This window comes from Lepidochelys kempii, chromosome 13, assembly GCF_965140265.1.
Source record: "Lepidochelys kempii isolate rLepKem1 chromosome 13, rLepKem1.hap2, whole genome shotgun sequence".
Lineage (NCBI taxonomy): Eukaryota > Metazoa > Chordata > Testudines > Cheloniidae > Lepidochelys > Lepidochelys kempii.
In genome coordinates, this window is record NC_133268.1 from 34614187 (window position 1) to 34620186 (window position 6000).

Sequence of the window (6000 nt, forward strand, 5' to 3'; positions counted from 1 at the left end):
TACCCTTCCCTTTATATTTATGACACCCCTGCTCAAAGCAGGACCAAGCCCCAACTAAATCTACTTCAGGGTCTCCTGCAACTCCCCCCAATCCCTTCCCTTCCAGGATCTCCATGTGCCCCCAGTGCCCTCTCCCCATACCAGGGTCCCATGCCCCCCCTCATGCCAGATGCTACGTACACCTCTGTTCCCACTTTCCCCCACTCCAGGGGGTGACGCCTCCCTGGGGTGCCCAGAGTCATGAGCACTGTTCCCTCTAAGCTGTGCACGTGTGCACGAGCACACAGTTCCTAAACTGCACGCACACGGCAAAACACCACGCACACAGCAATTTGCACAGAAGCACAACAATTTGCACAGAAGAATTTTTTTGTGCACACAGCCTGACAAAAATTAGAGTGAACATTGGTCATGAGCCTCCCCGGGGTGTTCACGGTCTTTTCCTTGCGACTCCACCAAGCGCTGTTAAATAAACTTCCCCTGGATTTCAGTGTAACCCACACCGGTGCTGTGTGTCTGGGGCGGGGGGGTGACCCGAGAGGGAGCTGGGGGGCTCTGTCCTTCTGCTAGCAGTGAGTCTGTGAAGGCCGTGTGTGCCGTGGAGTCAGGGCTGGGCACCGCAGGAGGACGCTCGGGGGTTGGCATGTGCGTGGTACTCCAGAAAAACAGCCACACCAGGTCAAACCAATGGGCCAGTGGCCCGTCTCTGACAGTGGCCAGTGCCAGATGGTTCAGGGAGAATGAACAGACCAGGGCAATTATCAGGTGATCCATCCCCTGCCTGCAAGGCTCTGCTTCTGGCTTCTGCCCAGCCGCAGAGGGACAGTGGCGTCTGTGTGGCCGAGAGAGGAGGGGTTGTGTCACCCATGGCCGGCAGAGTCGGGAAGTTGCCGCCAGCTGGCAGAGACCCTTCAGCTAAGCACAGGGTGTGTCTCAGTACCCCCGTGAAACCCCCTGCCCCCATTGTCCATTGCTTAAACAGGGCACCCCTTCCCCTGCGGGTTTTGTTTCTTCCTGGAGCTTTTCCTTGTGACTTCAGACCCCAAGGTTCAGCATCAAGCTCAGCAGGGCAAATAGGCCCCCCTGAGAGCCCTAAAATGCCCCCAGCCCCCCAAACACACTGACTCCTTTTGCATTGGCAGGAAAGTGTTTTATTGCAAGAAGCAACAAGGAAACAAAACTCAGGGACAGCTTCCAGGGCCCCGCCTGGGGCAATCTTCTCCCCACAACCTGCCCCGATACCTAATGCATGCTGGGTCGGAGGGGGTGGCTGTACTGTATAATGGGCACCCAGCGAGGCGGGCGCTGGGCTCAGGCAGAGGGTCTCAGTGCCAGCTAGGGTGCCTGGATTTTCACTCGTGTGGATGGGAACTGGGCACCCAGTGTGGGAAATCCCCCCACAGGCCCCAAACTGCCGGCCTGTTGCATAAGGGAAGATGCTAAATGTCCCTGTGGAGACCAATGACTGGCTTTGCCCACGAGGGGCAAGGATAGGGCAGGAGATCCCTCAGTGACAGAGGGCTGCCCAGGAGCAAAAGCAGGGAGCAGGGGCCTCCCTGCTCCCAGCCCATGGACAGCGCCTGGAATCTACAGGACTCTGATGAAGCGCCCGGGCTGCTGCTGCCGGTTACAGCCCACAAGGATCCTGCGGGTCCAGGATCTGGCCCTGTGTAACGAGGCTGGTTCTGGCAGGACCCAATTGAGAGTGCCAATTCAGGACAAATTGCTTAAAGCAGGCCAGTTACAGCCCAAGGCTGGGGTTTCAATGCACACCAAGGCAAACCAAACCAGACAAACAAAGAAGACTTTGGTTTTACCCCCTGGCTAACCACAAGTCACACAAGCAATTCCCTTAGACACTCCAGTTTCCCAGTATCACCAGCAGTGCCCCTCGTTATGCGGACAGATGGTTATGAAAACCAATACCGCAGGGAAAGAAAAAGGGTTCTCTCGATCACAAAGGACCAAGCCCCAGGTCAATATACAAATCAGATCTTACCCACAAATCATGCTGCTGCCAATCCTTTAGAATCTAAAACCTAAAGGTTTATTCATAAAAGGAAAAAGCTATAGATGAGAGCTAGAATTGGTTAAATGGAAACAATTACATATAGTCATGGCAAAGTTCCTGGTTCAGGCTTGCAGCAGTGATGGAATAAACTGCAGGTTCAAATCAAGTCTCTGGAGCACATCCACTGCTGGGATGGGTCATTCAGTCCTTCGTTCAAAGTTTCAGTGTCGCAAAGTCCCTCCAGAGGTATGAAGCAGGATTGAAGACCAGATGGAGGAGCTGCAGCAGCTTTTTATAGTCTCTTGCCATGTGGTCTCTCTTTCTTTCTCCCAAAGACAAGCTGTCCCTCACATGGCCTGGAAACACCTCAGAGTTCTCTCCATAGGCAGGTCCCCGCACACCTTGCTGAGTCCCCAGGCGTGTCTGCCTTCTCTCAATGGGTCACTTGTATAGCTGATGGTCCTTAATGGGCCATCAAGCAGGCTAGGCAGAGCTGACACCAACTTCTCTGGGGTGTCACCCAGAAGCATAGCATAAGTTTGAACTACAGACAGTATAGAGCCAATACTTATAACTTTAAATACAAAAATGATACATGCATATAGACAGCACAATCCTAACTAGCAAACCATAACCTTGTCTTAGACACCTTATTTGGCCCCCTTTATACAAGATTTGGTGCCACCACAGGACCTTGGCTGCAACAATGTTCTATATGGTCCCAGTTCAAGTCAATAACGTCACACCCTGTAGACACAGCGCCCTGGGTGGGAGCCGGGCACCACTCAGCAGGTGGTGATCTCATAGGGTACTTTGCTGTTGCAATGCCAGATTGAGCTGCATCTCCCACCCAGGATGCAGATGGCCTGGAGCAGGGGGGCCTGGGCATGGATGAATGTGTTGGTGATTTTGCAAAAATGGTGAGTCAGACCCCAGCGCTGCATCATGGTGTTGCAGTAGCTTTGGTCATTGGGGGCACTGGTTTTGGGGAAATCAATGTGGCATCTGAGGAATCGCTGGTTGCGGTTGCTTGGCCTGTGCTGGGCCAGGCTGGTGGCCAGCAGGACGAGGGTCAGGAAGAGCAAAGGGAAGGGTCCCCTCAGAGCCATGGCTGCATCTGTCACTGGATCGACCTGCGGTGAGGAGAGGGGGAAGATGGATGGAGACAGGGTGGGGTGGGGATCTGGTTCCTCCATGGAACCTCCTGGGCCCAAACCCCTCCCCCTACCAGCCCTTTCTACCCCAAAGCCTCATTACCCCGACCACGATCAGGGCCCCGTTCTGCTGGGCACTGCACAGACCCTGACTGAGATCAGGGCCCTCATTATGCAAGGCGCTGCACAGACCCCAACCAAGATGAGAGCCCCTTTCCTTTTGGATAATGACAGGTTTCAGAGCAGCAGCCGTGTTAGTCTGTATTCGCAAAAAGAAAAGGAGTACTTGTGGCACCTTAGAAACTAACCAATTTATTTTAGCATAAGCTTTCGTGAGCTGTAGCTCACAAAAGCTTATGCTAAAATAAATTGGTTAGTCTCTAAGGTGCCACAAGTACTCCTTTACTTTTTGGAGTGTCCCAGACACAGAATGCAATGCAGACAGAAGGCAGGAAGCAGGAAAGGAAAGGGTTCTTCTCCCTGCATTAGACGTAGGGAAACTGAGCAGAGAAAAGTTCAAGTTGAGGTCCTCAGCTGCCTCTGGGGGGCCCAACTCCCATGGACACACCCCAGGGTTTGGCCTGCATCCAGGGTGGGGGTAGGGAGGCTTGGAAATCTGAATCCTCAGAAACAGGAAATGAAACCCCAGGGCTTCTAAACCCCCTTGGGGGCACACGACTAGCAGACCAGCCAGACAGGAACTGAACTGTCAGTGTTACTACTTTGTCTGTAATGTGTCCATTGTCCTGACTACCATATCCCCCTTCCTCTGACCACTAGACCCCACTCCTCTCTCAGAGCTGGGGATACAACCCAGGGGTCCCAGTTCCAGGTGTCCCCCAACATTCCTTTCAATCTCTTACCAAGATTGTGATCTGCTCTTATCCGGGGTCAATCTGGAGGCACTCCCTTTCTGCAATGGGGTGGAAAGGAATCTGCGCCTAGCTCCCCCGCATCCCACCCCATCTGGAGTCACCCCCATCTGCAATGGGTCCAGCCCAGATTCTGCTCCCAGCTCCCCTGGTGTCAATCCACAGTGTCCCTTCCTCTACATTTCCCCCCTGGCTGGGTTTGTGCTCAGCTTACCCAACTCCTGGGGCTCCTGTCAGAGATGGATCCAGCTGCCGGCAGAGCTGAGAGCCCCTGAGCCTCCTTCCCCTTCGGTTGTTGTTATATAGAGCACAACAAGGCAGCTGGGGTTGGGGTGGGGCAGCTCTTCTTACCAAAGGCCCCAGAGATTCTGGGTGGGGCAGGGAGTTAGGGGAGAAGCAGGCACAGGGCAGGGTCCTGAAACACTGAAAACTCTGCAGCCACAGTGCCTTGTGCACCTGCCCCTGTGACCCTCAACCCAATGTTTCCCCAAGAATGGAAATGGAACCCAGGAGTCCTGGTTCCCAGCCGCCCCCCCTCCCCCGCTCTAAGCCAAGAGATCCCATTCCCCCTCCAGAGCTGAGGATAGAACCCAGGAGTCCTGGCTCCACTCTCCTCTAACCACATGGCCCTGGAGCCCCAGTGAATCTACCCCCATACTGTAGCCCTGGATACTCCAGAACCACAACCCCCTGACCCAATCAGTCCCTGCCCAGGTTCCTGGCCATCGAGAGGGGCAGTGACCCAGCCAAAGGGGGGACAGGCCTGTGTGCTGGAGATTCTGATGCCCAACAAAGCTAATGGAAGCCAGCTCCCGCCCCTGCAGCACCACCTGAGCTCCAGGGCTTGGGGGAAGGGCAAGGGACATGGGGTGCGGTCATCTCGCCTGGGTGTGTGTCCTTCCCCTGCAGTTGTGTGTGAGAGTGAGAGAGAGCCAGAGCCAGCGTATGAATGGGAATGTCTGTACAGTGTGTACGAGTACATGAGCAGTGGACGAGTGTGTTTGTGTGTGTGTGTGTCTGAGCAGTGTGTATGAGTATGTGGGTGAGCAGAGTGTGTACGCACGTGAGAACGCATCTGGGGGCGTAGTGTAGAATCATAGAACCATAGAATAACAGGGCTGGAAGGGACCTCAGGAGGTCATCTAGTCCAACCCCCTGCTCAAAGCAGGACCAACCCCAACTAAATCATCCCAGACAGGGCTTTGTCAAGCCTGACCTTAAAAACCTCAAAGGAAGGAAAAGGAGTGGAAATCTATCAACTGCATGAAAAAACTTGTACAGATACAGACAGACATCATCTTCCTTTCCAAATGCAAACAGATGGACATCGTACCAAAAGGACTGAAGGTAAAAATCCATTACAATCGACATACCACACAGACTATGCTGACAGCTTGTGCCACACGCTCTCAAAGAAACTGCGGAATCACCTGATCAACATCCTCTACAGCAAACACGGAAAGATTAAGAATGAGCTCTCAAAAATGGATACTCTCATAAAAAAACAACCTTCCACACAAACTTCCTCGTGGCTGGATTTTACTAAAACTAGACAAGCCATTTACAACGCACACTTTGCTTCTCTACAAAAGAAAAAGGACACTAAACTTTCTAAACTACTACATGCTACAAGGGGCCACAGCAATGGTTCCCTCAACCCACCTAGCAATATTGTTAACCTATCCAACTATACTCTCAGCCCAGCAGAAGCAGCTGTCCTATCTCGGGGCCTCTCCTTCTGCCCCTCCACCCCCACGAACATGATACAGTTCTGTGGTGACCTAGAATCCTATTTTTGACGTCTCCGACTCAAGGAATATTTCCAAAATACCTCTGAACAACATACTAATCCACAGAGACCTCCCTACCAACATTACAAAAAGAAGGATTCTAGGTGGACTTCTCCTGAAGGTCGAAACAGCAGACTGGATTTCTACATAGAGTGCTTCCGCCGACGTGCACG